Source organism: Lynx canadensis, chromosome C1, assembly GCF_007474595.2.
Source record: "Lynx canadensis isolate LIC74 chromosome C1, mLynCan4.pri.v2, whole genome shotgun sequence".
NCBI lineage: Eukaryota > Metazoa > Chordata > Mammalia > Carnivora > Felidae > Lynx > Lynx canadensis.
Window position 1 is genome coordinate 93579487 of NC_044310.1, and position 18344 is coordinate 93597830.

The following is an 18344-nucleotide window of genomic DNA, read 5'->3' on the forward strand; positions in this document are numbered from 1 at the left end:
TTTTCTTTTCTTACTATTGTAAAGGAAGCGTTTCTTTTATCTTCTCACTGGCGGTGGGGTACCTGAATGTTCTAGATAATTTGCATGTTAATTTTTCATCCAATCATATTACCAAATTATACTGTTGTTTAACTTTTTCTCTTGTGAATTGTTTTTCTAAACGAAACTTTTAGCTTTTAAGGGGATAATGCACATTAATTTTAAAGTTCTCAGGGTAAGTGGCTATTTAATGATTCAGTGAATTAATAAACGTAAGATGCTTACAGTAGTGCCTTATGAGCTACTGCTAATAGCAACAGCGATAATACTGCCTTGATTTATCTTTTTAATCCTCACAAGGACCTCATGAGATTAGAGAACTGAATATTATTTCCATTTTCCAGATAATATGAAGTTTAGGGCACCTCGGTGGCTCAGTTGGTTGAGGGTCCGACTTCGGCTCAGGTCATGAACTCGCAGTTCCTGAGTTCCAGCCCTGCATCGGGCTCTGTGCTGATGGCTCAGAGCCTGGAGCCTGTTTCAGATTCTGTGTATCTATCTCTCTGCCCCTCCCCCACTAGCTCTCTGTCTTTCTCTTTCAAGAATAAATAAACATTAAAAAAAAGGATATGAAGTTCAATATTAAGCGATTGTCAAAAGTTGGCTGGCAAGGGTGGATCAGAACCTGGGTTTATCTATGTCCATCAAGCTGTCTCAGAAAAGGAGAGCTAGGCGAGTCCTTGTGTAAAGTGAAGAGTCCCTTGAACTCACACACACTCATCCCAAAGGTCTGCTTTGATTTGTGCTCTGTATGCTCCTGCAGGGGTGTGTTCAGTTGGGGCACCTTATCCTGTTCCATAAGGACTGTGCAGAGTCAGATTCTCTGGGACAATTTTCCAGGCCACTGAGTTCCAAAAAGCAGAAGATCAGAGTTGCCTTGGGGCTGGGCAGTGGGGCTCGGCTTGAATTTACCGGGTGCTTCCTATTCCTGTGAAGAGCTGTCCATTCCTCTCCTCCACTGCCGTGCTTGACTTTCTCACATTGATTGGGAGATGAGGAACCAAGGGGTTCAAGGGCCTGCCTGAGTCACAGTGGAGGACGGGGAGGTGGTGGGTGCAGGAAAGAATCTGGTGCCTTCTTTGGTCCTCTAGGGCAGCTGATCTCTCGCTGCCTCTCTCTTTCCTCACATTCCTCTCCAGTTCTGCCCCACTTCCATCGAATTGCTAACCACTGGGGTTCTCTCAGACCCTGAAGTGAGGCTTCCACTTTACAGACTGGGGAGTTGAGGTCAGGAATGAAGAGACTCTTAAAAAAAAAAAAAAAGGTTTATTCATTTGTTTTGAGAGAGAGAGGGAGAACACAAACGGGGAAATCAAGAGTCGGATGCTTAATGGACTGAACCACCCAGGTGCCCCATGAAGAGACTCTTGAAGCTGCTATGAGTTAGAACTGGGAATCGAAATTGGGGTCTCCTCTCACGGGGTAGGGATGCTTCTGAAGGGCCCTGGTGTTGTCACATCCCATTAAAGTGTAGCTGGGAAGCCACCCCTCATAATGTGACTGTCATGCTCTAAAACTTTCCATGGCTCCCTCTTACCTTTCAATCTAAGTAGAGGTTTCCAGCCTAACACATCAGGCTTCCACATTAGAGAATCCCACTCACCTTCTGGCTTTACCTCTCATTTGTCCCCAAAGCCACAGCCTCTGAATGGCCCGGCTGGACCCAGACCTACGCCTTGGGGTTGGACATACGGTGAATTCACAAGCTCCTCCCAAATGCTTGCCCTCTATTTCTTTACAGGGGTCCTCAAGCTCCAGAGGGGAAGCTAGATGGACTTGTGACATCCACCCCTTTGTTGGAAAACGAGAATTCCATTCGTGAAGCTCAAGTTTAAGTTAGCAGCCATTTCACATTGTTGCTTCATATTTACAGCTTGAAATCTACTAATAACTCCAGTTATTTTTCACATAAACTCTGATGGAACCAGGAATGATGGATTTGGAGGAACAGGAAACAAACATGGAAAAGGCGATGAACTCATCTGTGTTGTGTCTTCAAAGATCCTTACTTGGATTACTATATATATTATACACGTGCATACATGCTACGCGCACGCCAGAGAATCCTGCTCTCTCTTCCGGGCCACATAATGCTCAGAGCAGAAACTGAACTGAACGCAAACGCCCGGGTGCTAACAAAGTTCTTTGTCACTGCTTTAGGAAAACTTACTTTCTCTTAATGGGGATGAAGTCCGTCGTTGTCTTCTCACCGCGAGGGTTGCCTTGGGGCTTTTATTAGGCCCTGGCCAAGACCGGGGAAATTGCTTAGCTCTTCAACACCTTCCATGCTGTCTGTCTTTGGCTGATGGTGTAAACCCTGCCTCTGAAGTGGGCTGTGAGCCCCCCGTGCTTTCCCGAACTAGTATTTAGTTGGATTTGCAAAGAGACTGGCCGCACACAGACGGGAGCAGGTGGACCCGGAGCCATAGGAAGGGCTGCTGCGCCCACGGCTGCACCAGATGGGCCGGGTGAGGGGGTGGCTGCCTGCTGTGTACTGACCCCGGGAAGTCCTGTCCCGCTCAGGTTCCCACCGCTCCCCCCTCGACACCTGGCTCGAGTTTGGACAGGTGACTTTTCGACAGCTGGGATTGCTGGCAGGCCTTCCTCCCTGGGCTCAGTCCTGTTCCATCTACACAGGACCCCGGGGCACAGGGCTCTGGCCTGAAGCACCTGCTCCCATGCTTCTGGCCCAGCTGTTTACTATGTCACTGTCATCATCACAGTTGTCATTGTCATCATCATCAGAGCAGCCATTTACGTGCGTCGAGTCCTCGCTCTGTGCCAGGCCGCTGTTATACATACGTTCCTTTGAATGCTCAGCATCCTGTGAGGAGGGCACTCTCCTTATCCCCATTTCACAGGTGAGAACACTAGGTCCCGAGAGGTCGCAAGGTGAGACCGTGAGTCCTGGCACTGGCCTGCAGGGGCCGAATGAGCCTCCGGCCACTGGCTCGCTGAGCTCCTGCACCACTCTGCTCCCGTGTCCCTGCGTCCCTGCGTCTGAGAGCTGACACTCACTTTCTCACTCACTTGCTAACTCAAGACGCCGTGTATGTGTGTCGTTCCTCCTGCTCGCTCCAGCTGATTGGTGAGCTGATGAAGCCCGTGGGGTCTCCATGGCAAAGCAAACTATGGTGTGTCAGGGATGGCAGCCACTGGCCAGGAAAAGGAAGGAAGCAGAAGTGCCACGAATGAGGGCAGCCCTGGAGGAAATCGGAGCTCCTGTTCCAAGGTCCAGCTTCCATTTCCCCCGGCTGGTTAAGCTGGCATTTGCCTCTTCATTCGGGTGAAACTCCACCTCCCACGGGGATTGGCTTGATCCTCAGAAGCCATAACAGGATAACCATCTTCAAGGAACTGCGATAGGCCTCGCATTAATTCTAAAGACACACAGGGGGGCCTGGGTGGCTCAGTCGGTTAAGCATCCGACTTCAGCTCGGGTCATGATCTCTCACTTCGTGAGTTTGAGCCCCACGTCCGGCTCTGTGCTGACAGCTCAGAGCCTGGAGCCTGTTTCGGATTCTGTGTCTCCCTCTCTCTCTGCCCCTCCCCTGCTCATGCTCTGTGTGTGTGTGTGTGAGTGTGTGTGTGTGTGTGTGTGTGAAAAATAAATAAACATTAAAAAAAATAAAGACACACTTACACAGTAACGGTGGCACCTGGGGACTTTTATATCAGCTGTATTTTAGATTCTGAACCCTAATTGGGTGAACCCCAATTGCTCTTCTCCTTTGCTGATCTAACTCAGTTAATCTGGGAGGATGGGGTTCCGATGATGGCTGTGGAAGGAGGCCCATCTACTGCCTCTAAGTCAGGGGTGAGGGAGTTCTCCAAGGTGTGAAAGTAGCACATGGTCACTGACCATCCTGCGACTTCCCTACTTATCCAATAAATACATGGCTGTTCTGGTTATTTATTGCTGTGTAACAAAGCACCCTAAAATGTAGCGGCTTGGAGCAATAATTATTTTTCTCTATCTCGTAGTTTCTGTGGGTCAGGCACTTGGGAAGGACTCGGTGGGACAGTTTGTCTCTGCCCCGTGCAACATCTGCTGGGGGCTTGAGCGGGCTGGGAGGGATTGCTTCCAAGATGATCCACTCACGTGGCTGGTGCCTGCTGTAGTTCGGGAACTCAGCCAGGGCTGGGGGTCGGTGGCCTCCTCCCCACATGGGCCTCTCTGTGGGCTGCTTGGGCTTTTTCACAGAATGGTAGGTTCTGAGAGCAGGCATCCCAAGAGAGAATGGAAGCTACCATTTCCTTATGGCCTGGGTCGAGATACACATGACTTCCTTCTCTTGTTCAGGCATCACAGATCGGATTCCGAGGGAGGAGATACGGGTATCACTTCTTGAAAAGAGCGTTCAAAGAATGCTGGGACCATTTTTAAAAACATCCACCCTGGAAAAAACTCTAATAACTGTGCCATTCAGAACAAAAGAGAGATCATAGTTTAGCATCTGTGTGTGTTTAAGATACTCAGAAACACAAACAATTGAAGTGAATTACAATTTGGGCTGTTTCTCTGTGTCCTGGAAAAGGCCACGGCCAACACTTCCTCCTACGTCTTACTACTTTACGATCCTGGGGGTAGCGTTTCTTGGATTCATGTAGTGAGAAATAAAAATTAAGGGCATTACTTCAGTGTCTTTCTTTTCAGGAAGACGCGCTTGGGTGGAAGAGGAAAATCTGGGGAGGGGAGCTTCGCCAGGAAAAGTATCTCCTTTTCTGAGCAGGACCAGTATTGAGAAGAGTGGATTAGGTCTTGTGTTGGACCCTGCCAGATTTGACAGGAATGCCCAGCCTGTAAGCTTTGACTGGGCACTTATTGTGTGTAAGTCCGGTGTGTGAGGGGGCGGTGGGGGAAGTGAGGCATGGAGAGTTGAAGAGGAAGAGGTCCCTGCCTTTTATGTAGCCACACTCCAATTTGAGAGGCCAGGCATAGATACGTGAAGGGAAACCTACATTATATGGCCCTAAATGTCAAGATTGAGAGGGAGGATGGACCTCACCATTTGACTTGGACGCCAAGGCTGAGTTTGTCTGTGAGTAAGCCAGGGATACTAATAGTCTCACCTAGTAATATAATACTAGGTACTTGAAATATCTTTCTATAGGCCTGGCAAGGAAGAATCAGTTTTCTAGATGTTCAGAAGGGAGATGGTCACTGAGCGCTGGAGGGGTCAGGAAGACTTCCTGGTGGAAGCCTTCCTTCCCCTCTCCATGTTGGGGCCTTCAGTCAGGGACACCTTCCAGGCTTCATCTTCTTTCACTGCAAGGCAGATGTTGACAGTGTGGACTGCCTTTTCCTTCTGGAAACGCTTTCTTCTGTGACACACACAGTCCTCTCACCTCTTGAGTCTTCCTCTCTGTCTTCTCTCCTGACCATTCCTGCTCTTCCTGCCCCACGGAAGCAAGCCTGGCACCCCAAGTTCTGCTCTCCCGACTGTCTTCTACACACTTCTTCTGGGAGGGGGGCATCCTTCCCCTCTGCTTAGCATCCTCTTCTGCTCATGACTTCCAGGTCTGTGTCTCCAGCTCTCTCTCTCTCTCGGACTTTACACCCATATTTCTAACCACACTTTATTCTTTCAGCCAATCTTTATGGACAGTCCGTTCTGTGGTAAAGATGGACGTGGTCTCTCCCCTCGTGGAGCTCACCCATCATCCAGGGAGACCATTCCCCGGCATCCAGTCACACCATTGAGCAGCTAATTACAAATCATGACAGGGCTACAAAGGAGAAGAAATGTCTACCTGGGAGGTTGACTGAATTCTTCATGGTCAGGAGAGCCATGAAGAATTAGGGTTTGAGGTGAATTGGGTGGGCGAGCAGGGAGCGAAGGAAGAGGAGGAGGGACTGAGAGGCTCTCTGGCAGAGAGGGCATATGGCTGAAGTCCAAGTTCGGAAGGAGTGGGCGCGCATAGGAGGGCCAAGAGAAGGTCAGAGCAGGCAGTGGGTTGCAGGGAAGGCCATGGGGGAGGGTGTGAAACAAGGCTAGGGCTGAGGAAGGGCCTGAAAGGATGTGTTGAAGGTGTGGGCCAAACGCTGCAAGCTTGAGAAGGCTGTGATCATACTGGACTTCTAAAAGGTCACGGTGCTGCTGCTGCTGTTGTACGGAGAAAGGCAGCAAGACTGCAGTCGGAATCAGGAGGTGACGGTGAGGGTCCAGGCGAGTGATTATTCTGGTGTGGATAAGCATGATGGCAGCAGAATGAAAGAGAAGTGGCCAGATTCTAGAGGTACTTAGGAGATGAAATCTCCAGGATTTAATGACAGATTTCACGAAACAGTGATAAAGAGGAGGTCTCAAGGGTGATTGTTGGGTTTCTGGCTGGCTCAACTATTCATGGAGCCAGGGAGCACTGGAGGAGGAGCAAGAAGCAAATTATGGAATGTTTACAGGGTAGAACTTCGAATGTTGAATTTATTTCTTGCAATCTGTGCTGGAAGTGACTCCAAGGGAGTCAAGTAGAAAGATAGAGTAGGAGGTTGCGTATATGGAGCTCAGAAGGGTGTCCGGAAAGGAGATGTAAAGGTGGGAGCCAGTGGTCTGGGAGATGATCTCAGAGAGACGTACAGAGGGTGAAAGGCTAGAGCTCTGGGAGGTCCAGCATTTAAAGGTCAGCAGGGAAAACCAAGCAGTGACCAGAAGGGTAAGAGGAAAACCAGGGAGTGTGGCACCTGTGAAGAGAGTTCTAGAAAGAAGTCTTGAGAGGGCAACCAAGACACGTATCACAGAGAGGTCAGGGAGATGAGGATTGGAGACTGCTCCGTGGATTTAGTGACATAGAGGTCACTTGTGACCCTAGCGAGAGAGAGCCCCCTTGGCAGCATGATGAACAGAGGTGGGTTGAGGAGCGAGTGGGGAGTGAAGGAATGGAAGCAGGGTGTGTGGAAGAAAACGAGAAGGTGAGGATGAGAGCTTTAGTGACTTTGTGAAAGAAAGATGCCTGCTAAGAAGGATCCAGTAGAAAGGAAATGGTTGATAAGACAGGAGAGAAGGAATAACCCACAGTGATTGAGGTTCTCAAGGAGGCTGGGGCCAGGGGACCCAGTGGACTGGGGACTGATCGCAGGGAACAGGAGAGACTCTCCCCTGCTATGTCAGAAAGGAGGAGGAGAGAGCAGGTGCAAATGTAGGTGCAGATAGGGACAGGTCTACTTATCCTCAGTGGAAAACCCAGAGGGCTTCCAACTGGCTGGGGGCGGGGGGGGGCAGCAGGGTGGGTGTTTAGGAGAGCGGAGAAGGTGGGAGTGGCGTCCATCAGATTGGAGAAGTAAGTTGACCGGAGAATCATAGGAAGCTTGTTGTACTGCATGAGAGCCCATTTGAGGTTGGTAACCATGAAAGCAGAGGGACACTCATGTGCCCCATGGTGTTTTTCTCTAGAGAACTTTGTACAGAGAAACCAAGTATTGCGTTCATTCAAGGTTGGGGTTTTACTGGGTAAATGTGATACAAGGGCAGAGGAGCAAGGACATCTCCTGGTTATTGTCTTGATATCCCACAGACACCTTATTTTCATATATCTCAAATCCATGATCTCGTTACCTTCTTCCTACTGCTCCCCAGATCTGTCCCTCTTTTGAGATCCCCATCCTGGTTAATAATAATAATACAATTATCTAATAATACCACTAATAGCAATCATTTATAAAGCACACGTATCAGATATAATACCAGATATTTTTAAAAATCCTCTCACCTGGTCAGCATAATAACCTTTGGGATATGTATTATTCATTTTACAGATGTGGAAACTGAGGCTCAGAGACATTACGTCACTTGCTCAAGGTCTCTAGTAAACGGCAATCAGAATGAAAGAAAACAGGTCTATAAGGCTCCAAAGTCCTACCCTTTCCCATGAGCACACCACCGGCGAGCTCCCCTACCCTAAAACCACCCATCTCTGACCCCATCCTTCTCTCACATCCCCCACCAGGTCAGCCATAACATTCTGTTTGTTCACCTCTGGCATGTCTCCTGTATCATTTGCTACTTCCTGCCACGCCCCTTCACCCCACTCCATGTTGCTGGAGGGGTCCACTTCAATGTAAGCTCCATGAGGATAAGGATCATTATCTGTCCTGTTTTCTGTGGCGTCCTCGGGGCCTAGAACAGTGCCTGGTAAACACTATCTAACACTCAGTAGCTGTTGAGTGAAAAGATAGATGCCCATTGGGAGATAAATCTCCATGGGTGTCTCACATTTCTGCAAGTCTTGTGGGCAGAGGCACTGATGGCTTTTTGTTCCAGACTATCTTTTTGAGGATATTTGCATAGTGAGCAGCTTTGGAAGACAGTCTCCCTCAGAGGAGGACAGGTTTGTTTGCTGTCTAAGATAATAATGTCTCTCTCCAGGGCAAAGGTTGGCAAATTTGCATGCAGTCCATTATAAAGGATTGGGGTTCCTAAACTTAGAATTCTTCAGAGTGTGCAGGAGCACCCAGAATCAGCCCCACGTCCTTCCCATGGGACTTGGGGGTCAAGGGAAACTGATTTGAAAGTGCAGCTCGCACTGCCTGCTGTGCTATGGGTGATAAGATCCTTTGTCTCTGGCCCGGGAGTCTCATGTCTTCTGCCAGCATCCATGAAACCATGGCAGGCTCCCTCCTTACTCTGCAAGGGTAAAATCTCAGAGTCTTCACAGTTCATGGCACGGTGCTATCGCCTGTCAATAGGATAACTGAGAAACAGCCCCCACCTCCGCCACCCCCTCCCAAACACTGCCTCTAATGCTAAGATCCCCCAGAGCAGAGAGAATTCATCCCAGACTCCCCACACAGCCCTCCAAGGCCCAGGAGGATAGCTCCCACCTCCCTAACCTCACCCCTGTTGCTCCACCCCTCCAGCTCAAGCAGTCACCGCCTGCACACTTCTCTACTCTCTGCTAGCCTTGCTCTTGTCATGCTCTCCCGTCCACAAGAGCCAACCTTCTCTCCTTGCATCTGTTGAAGTCCTATCCACCCTCTGAGGCCAGGATCCCAGCTCACATCCTTAAGGCCTGCCCAGAACCCAGTCAGAATTTTCCTCTCCCTTCATAGCTCTCCACTTTCCCCATCTTGTAGAGTTCCTCAGTCCTTTGGGCTGGTATTGCGGCTATCAAGGTAAACCCCACTCTGCCGGTTCCAGAGGCGCGGCTGGCAGTTCGGCGATCTACTCAACCCCTGCTGCCCACAGCATACAGTAGGAGCTCAACAGAGGAGTACTGTAGTGAAGTTGAACTGCACAGGGAATGGTCTTGCAGGATGGTAGGATGAAAGGACGGTGGAGTGGAAAAGGAATTGCAAGTAGGGGAAGAGTGAGCAAAGGCACGGGGGGGGGGGGGTGGAGGTGGCTACAGCAGGGGAGTAAGCACTTTGGGTGAAGCCGAATTCATGAAGGAGGGCCAAAGAGCTGCACCTGATAGGGTGACGAAATGGGGCCCAGGATTCCAGAGACCCTTGGCCATTGGGGCCCCATTCTTCTGATAATGGAAGCCCCCGTGATGAAGCCCCAGGGTCTGGGTGTCCTGGGGAGGGGCCTCAAGAGGCCGCTCCTGGGTTAGCCCCTCTCCCTCTCCTCTCCCTGCCCACCCCCTCCGCCTGCGTCGTCGGCCATCAGAGCCTCGCTTGCGGCCCCAGAGCTTCGCACTGACGCGGGCCCGAGCGTGAGTCAAGCCTGCGTCACGGCGCCCCGCCGCCAGGGTGGCCTTTCGGAAAGCGAGGGAACAGTGCGCGCTGCGCTCCGCCCAGCTCCGTTCCGCTCCGCAGAGCCGGCGCGGCCGGGGCGCGGGGAGGGCGACACTCGGCGCTGGCGCCTGCAGCCCCCACGCGCTCCCTCCGCCACGGAACCTGGGTCCCAGGGCTGCTCCCCAGAGAGGCTCGAGCGCGCCGCGGGCGGGATCTGAGTCGGAACCGGCGGCAAGGGAGGGAGCGAGGAGCGAGCAGAGTCGCGTGCGCGGACGCGCGGCTCCGGGTCCCCTCCCAGCCCCGGCCGGTGCCCGCCGCCGCCAGACTCGGGCTGCCCGCGGGAGGGGCTGTGAGCCGGCAACCCGTCGGGGACTGCAGCTGCTCGGCCGGAGTGCAGGGGGTCGAGTCCACGCGACGGCTCACGCGGGACAGGTGAGTCTCGGGCCGCGCCCTGCCTGCCTGTACCCGGCCAGCCACCGCAACTTTAGCTGTTCTGGCCCCGCCCCAGCCTGGAAGGCCTAAGGACAGAGGTGCGAGGCGGCGCTGCCCGGTGCCCGCCCGGCCCTGCGCGGGCCCCGGGCTCCTCCCGCCGCTCCAGCCGCCGTTGCCTGGCGACGAAGCCCCGGGGCCCGCGCTCCTCGGGCGCATCGGGGGTGCCCAGCTCCGCGCTCATGGGTTCACCAACGGGCTCCAGCTTCCAGGGCTCAGGAGGGCCCAAGAACTCCGGAGGTAATCCGGCGGAGCTGCAGAGGCAAACGCCCGCGGAGCACCGGGCGGGAGGCCCGGCCGGTTTGGCCCCCCGGAGCTGCGCGCCCAGGGCGCAGTTCCCGCGGGGAGGCTCTTGCGCGGCCGGAGACCCCAGCCTCAGCCGCTCGGCTTCAGGCCCATGACCTTGACAGTAACATTGGCAGGAGTAGCGGAGCGCTCACGCCCGAGATGAATATTTAATTCCGAGTCCGGGAGCTGGACCTCGCTGAATTCGGAGCTAGCGGGGAACCCATCTTCCCTCGAGGGAAGCGCATCTGGGAAGCGAATGGCTGAGATGGGGGACGTGCGCGGGGTGCAGGTCTGGAGAGGGCGCCGTCTCGGGAGAGGCCTCAGCCACATTTATACCTGTGCAACCAACGTCCTCCCAAGCTATGCTCACGGTAGTCCGGGGAGGGCCGCTCCCCCAGGGGCGCGGCTGCCGTGGAAGGAAGACTGGTGTTATCTTTTTAAAGGCCAAACAGCCCTTCGGAAATCCTGAGGCCAGTCACTTGAGGGGGCCCAGTGGCTGTCAAATGGCGTTAAAAAAAAATGTTTTTGTTTTGTTTTTATTTATTTTTTAAAATTTCATTCCTCTTTCCATCTTTGAGAAATTTGTAACGGATCCTTCGGATTAGGGAATTTCTAACCAGAACTACCTTTGGGGCAATTCAGCTGTGAAAGGGAGGCAGGTGGGTCGGGCTGGGAAGACAGGGTCGTGGTATAGAGAAGGAGGATTTTTCTGAGGGCACTGCCCTTGTTAACAGGAACTTCCAGGAACTAAGCAAATCCTGTAACGGCTCAAAAAAAAAAAAAATCAACCAAAACTTTAGTTCGAGCCTAACTGTAAGGCTGTCCTGCACATACTGATTGATGTCTGGAGAACAAGGTCAGAGTGTGTTGAGGTTAATGGTAAAGAATTCTTGTATTTCATGCTGTGCTTACATTACCCCATGGTCCAGCCAGGTGGACCCATCACCCAGGCAGGAGGAAGGGCTTCGAGGTCACACCCGATTGTCCTTGGCTGTGGCTCATCCGTTGGGACCGTCAGAGGTCTTAGCTCCCGTGCTGGCTTTTTCTCCAACCAAGCAGCTGTGGCTAAGTAGGTGGTGAGTCTCAGCAAATCCCTGCAGCTCAGCCTGGAGAGTGACTCAGTGCAGGAGGCAAATCGTGCCCACCAGCTCTGATTGGAGTGAGTTCGTTTGGCCTGAGTCACACAGAGTTGTGTGTCAGCTGTTTGTGAGCTGAATGGAGTTCTTTACCAGGGCTTGTAAGCAGCGATGGCCAGGGCTCCCGGAGTTTGGGGGCCACTGACTAGAGGTAGGCAGGTCCTCAGAGTGAGCCAAGCAAAACTCAGGTACTGGGCAGGTGTCCTAGAGCGCTGACCCCACAGGGAAGGCACGCAGAGCCAGGCTGGGGTTGGGGGATTGGAGCAGGGACCCAGGGGGAGGCTGTGTGCTTGTGGTCGGAAGTGGGCCCAGGGCTCTGCCAGGTGCCAGGGCGGGGTGACCTTGGGCAAGTCACTTTACGTCCGGGGCCTTGGTTTCCTCGGTCATAGAAGAGGGATGCCTGTGGTGCCTTTTCCTCAGGCTTATTTTGAGCCCAGTGCTGGACACGTGGCAGATGCTCTAAAATGTTAATTCCCCACCCCTTTCTTTATGGGCCTTAACCAGAGGTGGTTCTTTCTCTCCCTGCCCTTGTGCCTTGGTGTGAGAGGGGGCGTGGAGACAAGTGAAAGTGTCAGGGCTTCACATGTGCTTGCGAAGGACCCCTAATTCAGCTTCACGTTGACCTCTTCCCAACCTTCAGGTCTCCCCAGGACACGCTGAGTAAGAGCAGGGTCATGGACCATGAAAGACTCTTAAATACAGAGAACAAACTGAGGGTTGATGGTGGGGGGTGTGGGGAGAGGGGAAAATGGGAGATGGGCATCGAGGAGGGCGCTTGTTGGGATGAGCACTGGGTGTTGTATGTGAGCGAAGAATCAGAAGAATCACCAGAATCTACTCCTGAAACCAAGAGCACACTGTATACGATGTATGTTAGCTAACTTGACAATAAATTATATCTAAAAAAAAAAAAAAAAAGAACAGAGTTATGAAGAGTGGGGTGGAGGTGGTGGACAGAGCTGTGCTGGGTCTGATGGGTGCCCTCAGCTGTCTCTGCAACAGCTCCAGGGCGAGACTCCAGCACAGGCCCTGACTCCTTAGAATTGTTCATGACCATGGCCTGGTCTCAAGTTGTGGCACTTGCCCGGTGGACTTTGGGGGCCCCTGCCATACGGCCAGATCTTGCCATCCTCCTCCCTCTTGTCCTATCCATCATGGAGTTGGAAGCTGCATGACAACCATCCTGGGGAGGTGAGGCTGGCCTTTCCTGGAGAGGAAAGGAGTGTGTCGCTTGCCTTCCCTGAGGGATCCTGGCCCCTTGCTGTCTCTTTCTGTAAGATGTCTAGGCTTGGTGCTGAGCTAAGATGTGTGTGTCTCAAGAGTGAAAGGCAATAATGGTGCAGCCAGAGAGGCCGTGCTGACCTAGGGGACTCCAGTCTACTACTGGCAGTGTGTGTGTGTGTGTGTGTGTGTGTGTGTGTGTGTGTGTGGTACATGCACCCTGGATTGATGCTCTCCCCACTGGACCTGGAAACAAATTTCAAAGATGATCGAGACAGAGATGAGAGGGTTCTTGAGAAGCAGGCTCCTACTGCCGGTGTGTCCCCCCTTCTCTCGAGCTCCTTTCCGATCTAAGTTTGCTACGGCAGGACAATTCATCATGAATCCCTTTAAGGCTGTTAAGATAAGCAGCCACATAGTTTAAAGGGAAGGTGGATTTGGGCTTTTTTTCCTGGAAGCAGATCTGAGTTATCACTCACTCCTAGGCTGGGCTGCAAGAAGTTCTCACAGCCAAACATCTGGAGCACCAGGCAGGGAAAAGACTCTGTCACTCAGCCCCTACAAAGCCCTTGTGCATCACCCTCCCCCACCTAGCGTCCCAGACTGTGTTAGTGTGGGTCTGCGGGTCTGTGTTAGTGTGCTACCCTAGAATCAGGCGGGTCAGTGGCCTGTGGGGAAGCGCCTACTTTGTGTGCTTTTAGGAGGGGCCGGTGCAGTTCTGGATTCCAGGAGCTCATGCCGTGCTTGGCAAACAGTGAGAATATCCAGGTTTTTACTGAGGCTTCTGTGTTGCACTAAGTGCTTTATTCGTATACCACCTCGTTTAATCTTTGCTACAATCCCAGGAGATGGACATTGCTCTCTGCAGTTTACAGATGTGGGACTTGAGGTTCAGAGAGGTTAAATCATTTGCTGAAGGTCACACCAGCAGTGAGTGGCAGTCTGAGAATTTGAACTCAGGTCTGGCAGATTCTTTTTTTTTTTTTAATTTTTTTTTCAACGTTTATTTATTTTTTGGGACAGAGAGAGACAGAGCATGAACGGGGGAGGGGCAGAGAGAGAGAGGGAGACACAGAATCGGAAGCAGGCTCCAGGCTCTGAGCCATCAGCCCAGAGCCTGACGCGGGGCTCGAACTCACGGAGCGTGAGATCGTGACCTGGCTGAAGTCAGACGCTTAACCGACTGCGCCACCCAGGTGCCCCAGGTCTGGCAGATTCTTAACCACTTCACAGTAAGTTCTTAATAAATGTTTGCAGACCACCTAGGCATTTATACCCAAATGAGGCTGTCTAAACCTGTGGGTCTAGCTCTTTAAGCTAGCGCCCTGAGGAAGGGAGAAATGGGCCTCCACCAATGGGAATTTGGTGGAGAATGAACATACCTAAACTTCCAAGGTTTGGGAAATACGGTCTGTGGTGCCAGGGGAGCTGGGATCCAGCGGAAGATCCTAGGCTCCATCATGCTGCTTCATTGTCCTATCTTGTCTTGCCCCATCCCCACCCCTACCCCGACTCTACCACTCCTGACCTCATTCCTTAAAGTTTGTCCAAGTCAAGGGTTGGTGCTGGAAGCAGTGAGGGAAGAGTCAGAGCACAGTGGATGTCGCCCTGAGGATTTCCGCATCTGCAGAATCAAGGACGGTCAGTCGCTGGTGGGAGCTCTGGTGTGTCAGATTTCTCTGCTGGAGAGTGTGTGCCAGGGACTGGCAGCAGTTTCTGGTGAGGCCCCAGACTCCAGAGCAAAACTGCGAACACTCCAAGGTTATGCATGGCAGCCGCTGGCTGGCCTGGGCTGCTCAGAAGGACGCCGCTCGCTTCCTCATCTTGTCCCGTGGAGAGCCCACTCTCCTCACCCTTGGGGTTCTGCCACTGGAGTCTGGGGCTGTGCTGGGAAACTTGGCATCAGATTCTTCCTGCTTCTTCATCTGTTTCCTCTCTGAGAAACCACCGTCCCTGGCAGGACAGGCCCGTATTGTCCTAGCCTGCGTGGTACGTCCAAACGACCCTTGATCTTGGTAGGGAAGTTCTTGTAAGTGAGGGTGGATAACTGGAATGTAAGCATTGATGTTCCCCCACCCCCAGAGGACACAAAAGGTTTTCCCAGAATCCCTGGCTCCACAGGCAGCCATTTTGTGGAGACAGAGTCCTTTGAAAAGTCCCCCCCTCCCCCATGAGTTATTATTCAAGTTAAAACACTGTTCAACTATGGATACATCCAGTTGTTAGAAGAAATAGATACTCACCGTGCACAGAAAATTTACAGGTGAGCACATCAGCTCAGGTGCAAGATGGATCGCTGTACCCTATTGTTCTCATGTTCATGACCAGGTACATTTTGTTGGAGAATAATTCTGGGTCAGGGGAGTCCTGGGCAGCCTGAGTGTCTAACTTGGGAGTTGAGACTTAAAGCCCTATTTGCTCTGGGACCTCTTGTGGAGTGAGGGTGGGGCAGGCACGAACGGGAGGAAATAACGCCCCAGCTCCTGGGCCTTGGGGTCATCTCATCAGCTGCATTTGTGCCCCCGAGCTGCCTCTGTGCCTTCCAAGGCTACTCACAGTTCATTTGAAGATAACAAGTTGCCTCTCCGTGTACTCTGTCATTTCTAATTACTGGTTTAATGAGAATTTCCACTGGATTCTGTGCACCACTAATTTGCCACCTATTCTTTCACTTACAAATAGAATTCATTGGTCCACACCCCCAGCTTCCTGCTGGTTGCATTTTCTCTTTAATTATAAGACTCCTGGGCTCCTGTGGTTTTAAATCCCACTCCAGGTCAGGAGTGCTGTTTGATAAAGCTACCTTTCAAGGGAAGTGAACAGTCACCTGCTGGAGCGGCTCCATCAGGTGCTGCCGGGTGAGTATCTAGTGGGGATGCGGACCTCCTCTTCCCTGGGGGGTTGGAAGGGAAGGAGAGCAGGTGCAACCCAGCACAGGCGTCCTGAATGGCCTGGTGGGCGCTGTCCACGGTCCTGGCACACCACCGAGACGACCTGCCTGCTAGGAATTTGGGGACTCCTCTAGAGCAGCTGGAAGGAACCTCCTTGACCAGTCCCCCAACTTGCATTGTGACATTGGCTTTGGGAAAGGACCTGGCCAAATGAAGAAGCTCCTAACCTCAGGGAGAAATGGTGGTAGATGGACTCACCTCACTGTTGACCTGCTGAATGAGATTCGGGTATATCACTTTGCACCGTGTCATGGTACATTGGAAAACTTCCTAACCAGTGCTGCAGATGGGTAGCGTGGGGCCCAGAAATAACGATGCCTCTATTCCTTGGAGTTGCCTGGAATGGCCTACGGTGCCGGGACCGCTTACCCCAGTGTGCCATATCAGTGTTCTCTTCTCCATGTGTCGTGATGTACAAAAGATTGGAAAGCACTAGAATATCAGAAAGAAAATGGGCTACAGAGCTCAGGAGCCCACAGTTTGAATCTCCACTCTTTCACTTCATGGCAGGGTAATTTTGTACCTGATAGTTTTCTTCCCTCAGCCTGGGTTTCTTTGTAAAATGAGAATTACATTTTTATCCCAAGTTGTTGGGGGTATAAATAACATATGTAAGCATAGCAGGTTTTCAAAAATACTTGCTCCCCTCACTGCGATCAGCTGTCCTGTGACCTGTTCCCAGTAGGGGCACTTTTCTGCCCACCTCTCCACAAAGCTACACTGAGGGTTGATGAGGAAAGAGCCACAAACCCTTCTCATTCCCAGGAAAGAGACATCATGTTGGGACTGTAATTAAGGGTTTCTGATCACTATTCCTTCAAGTGCCCTTCAGCAGTCTGGTGGGTAACACAGGTAATTGGACACCCTTGGTTCCCTCTGTCTGTCTCTCTGAAGCAAGACAAAGTAGTGGCTTTAAGAAAATCCAGGTCCAGGGCGCCTAGCTGGCTCAGTCGGTTGAGCGTCCGACTTCAGCTCAGGTCATGGTCTCGAAGTTCGTGAGTTCAAGCCCCGCATCAGGCTCTGTGCTAACAGATAGCTCAGAGCCTGGAGCCTGCTTCAGATTCTGTATCTCTTTCTCTCTCTCTCCCCCTCCCCCGCACATGCTCTGCCTATCTCTGTCTCTCAAAAATAAATAAATGCTAAAAAAAATTTTTTTAATAAAAAAGTTTTTTTAATTAAAAAAAAAAAACAGAAAAAGGGGCGCCTGGGTGGCGCAGTCGGTTAAGCATCCAACTTCAGCTCAGGTCACGATCTCGCGGTCCGTGAGTTCGAGCCCCGCGTCGGGCTCTGGGCTGATGGCTCAGAGCCTGGAGCCTGCTTCCGATTCTGTGTCTCCTTCTCTCTCTGCCCCTCCCCCCTTCATGCTCTGTCTCTCTCTGTCTCAAAAATAAATAAATGTTAAAAAAAAAAAAAAACAGAAAAGAAAATTCAGGTCAGAGAATTTGGACAGATACTGTGAGGACCCATCTGTTACCACCATGGGCCTCTCATGAATGAGGAAAGAAGGTAGTGAGGCTTTCACTCCTTGCTCCTGGAATTTTATTTTAACACGTGATTTTAAAAAACTTTTGTCTTTTTCCAAATTGGGACAGTCCCATAGGTTGTCTACCTGTCCAGGACCTGGTATGTTCTCCAGCACTCTGGGGCTCTATGGTTCCCTCTCTCTCTAAAACCTAAACCTCACCCACCGCCCCGGCTCAGGTCACCATCCCCTCTTACCTACCCTCCCTGTGTCTTCACTTGTCCTTCAGTCATCTTTTTAAAAACAGTTGAGTCACATCACTCTCCTGCTTGAAAACTTGAAACGGCTCCCTATGAGCCTTGAAAGGAAACCCAGTCCTTTCCATGCTCTGCAAGCCCTGCCTACTCTGGAGTCTAGCTATCCTCCTGAAGGCACTTCCCATTCTTCCCTTGTTTAGGATGCCCTAGGCCCAGGTCCTTCTTTCTAGTCCTCCTATTCACCAAGCAGGCTGCCTCAGGGCCTTTGCACTTCCTGTTCGCTCTGCCCTGAATGCTTTCTCAGGATATTCACATGGCCCATTCTCACCCTCCATCAGGTCTTTATCAGAGTGTGCCCTCCTAGTCCCTCTACATATTGTAGCACCCCTGTCTCACTCCGTCCCCTCACATTCAATATTACATATTTATGTGATATGTTTATATATACTGGAGATATATGTCTATACATATGGCAGTAATTATATATTTGTCTGTTTTTAAATTTATTTATCTATCCTGGGAGAGACAGAGAGAGTGTGAGTGGGGAAGAGGCAGAGAGAGACAGAGAGAGAGAGACAGAGAGAGAGACTGACTTTCAAGCAGGCTCCATGTCACCAGCGCAGAGCCCAACACAGGGCTCGAACCCACGAAACCATGAGATCATGACCTGAGCCGAAACCAGGAGTCGGATGCTTAACCAACTGAGCCACTCAGGTGCCCCATATCTGTCTGATTTTTGTCACTTTACCCTAGAATATAAATCCCACAGGGGAGGGGCATTGCTTGCTCTGTTCTCTGCTGTGCTAGAACAGAGTCTGACACATAGTT

General features: G+C 51.6%; 1 protein-coding gene across 1 annotated transcript in view; it reads left to right on the forward strand.

Annotated features, from left to right (window-relative positions):
• The first annotated feature begins 9836 nt into the window (after positions 1 to 9836).
• The window catches only part of SLC6A17 (solute carrier family 6 member 17), a 51706-nt gene continuing 43198 nt past the window's right edge, over positions 9837 to 18344 (forward strand). The window contains exon 1 of the mRNA XM_030326072.2: positions 9837 to 10144. The gene's annotated coding sequence lies outside the window, so the exon portion shown is untranslated. The remainder of the gene's footprint in view (positions 10145 to 18344) is intronic.